Raw genomic sequence first — 2,034 nt, 5'->3', positions numbered from 1 at the left:
ATGTTTGGGCCCATTCTTACAGCCCCTGTGTCAATCCATCTTGTTGGAATTTATCTCTTTTTTTTTTTTTTTGACATTATAGTTTACAAGGAGTACTGGTGTGGCACTATAGGTTAATGCACTGTACTGCAATGTCCATTTGAACCACAAGGTCAGCAGTTCAAGTTCACCAGCCACTCCTGGGAAACCCTATGCAGGGTCACTATGCCTTGAAACTGACTTGATGGTTTACCAAGCATGATGCCCTTTCCAAGGGACTGGTCCAAAGTACATGAAACAAAGTCTTGCCATCCTCACTTCTAAGGAGTATTTACTTATTCCAAGACAAGATTTGTTTTTCTTTTGGCAGTCCATGCTACTTTCAGTATTCTTCACCAGCATCACAAGTCAGATACACTGGTCCTTCTCTGGTTTTCATTTTTCATTATTCAACGTTCACAAGTGTACGAGGCAATTGATAATTGGGTTAGGTGCATCTTAGTCCTCAATGTGACATCTATGCTCTTTAACACTTAAAAAGGGCCTTTTACAGCAGATTTGCCTAAGGCAATACATTTTTGGATTTCTTCATTGTTGCTTCCATGAACATTGATTGTCAATTAAATTAAAATGAAATCTTTGACAACTTCAATCTTTTTCCTATTTATCATGCTATTGTTTATTGATCTAGTTGTGAAGATTTTTGTTTTCTTTATATTGAATTGAATTGTAGTCTGATTTTTGTGATCTAGTTGTGAAGATTTTTGTTTTCTTTATATTGAATTGAATTGTAGTCTGATTTTGAAGCGAATGCTTCAAGTTCTCTTTACTTTTAGCAAGCAAAATTGTGTCATCTGCATATTTCAGGTTACTCACAAGTTTTCCTTCAACCCTAATGCCACATTCTTCTTCATATAATTCATATTTGCTTAGCATATAGACTGATTAAATATGGTGGCAGGATAAAAATTGGCGTACACCTATTCTGATTTTAAACCATCTTTTTGAACAACTAGATGGTTCAAGTTGTTTTTGAACAACTTGGCCTATGTACAGGTAGATTTCTCATGAGCAAAATTAAGTGCTCTGGAGTACTATTCTTTGTAATTTTACACAGGATTTGTTGTGATGCACACAGTCAAATTCCATTGTACAGTCAATGAAGCACAGGTAAACATCATTCTGCTATTCCCTGGTTTTGACAAAGATTCATCTGATGTCTGCAATGATATCCCTTTTTTCATGTCCTCTTCTGAATCTGGTTTGAATTTCTGGCAACTCGGAACTGACTTGATGGCACTTAATAACAACAACAACGTTGTCAATGCACTGCTGCAGCCATTTATAAATTATCTTCAGGAAAATTTATTTATATGTGATATTAATGACATTGTTAATGATTTCTGTTGCTCACCTTTCTTTAGAATGGGCACAAATATGCATCTTTTCCAGTTGTTTGGCCAGGTTGCTGTCTTCCAAATTTCTTGGCATAGATAAGTAAGTACCTCCGTCACCAAATCAATTTGTTGAAACATTTCAATTTTTACCCCATTAATTTCTGGAGCTTTGCTTTTCTCCAATGCTTTCAGTGAAGCTTGGGCTTCTTAGTTCAAACACCAATTCTTGTTCATATCATACCTCTTGAAATGGTTGAGCATAAACCAATTCTTTTTGGTACCATGACTCTGTGTATTCCTTCCATCTTCTTTTGATGTTTCCAGTGTCATTCAATATGTTGTTGTTGCTAAGTGCTGTCGAGTCGGTTCCGACCCATAGCAACCCTGAACAGGGTTTCTGAGGCTGTAAATCTTTACAGGAGCAGAAAGCCTCATCTTTCTCTCGTGGAGCAGCTGGTAGTTTCGAACTGCTGACCTTGTGGTTCACAGCCTGGTTTGTAACCACTACGCTATGTGGCTATTTTGAAGTCTAGCAGCTGCTCCAGGATGATGTGTTTATCCTTTTAAGTGGAAACTTCCCACCTCAGAAGATTCTGAATGGGTATCAGGATTCCACCTATGCAATGCAAAGGCTCTGCAGGAAGCCTCCTTCACTGGA

Source organism: Chrysochloris asiatica, unplaced genomic scaffold (assembly GCF_000296735.1).
Source record: "Chrysochloris asiatica unplaced genomic scaffold, ChrAsi1.0 scaffold00193, whole genome shotgun sequence".
Classification (NCBI taxonomy): domain Eukaryota; kingdom Metazoa; phylum Chordata; class Mammalia; order Afrosoricida; family Chrysochloridae; genus Chrysochloris; species Chrysochloris asiatica.
Note: the sequence above shows the minus strand (reverse complement) of the source record.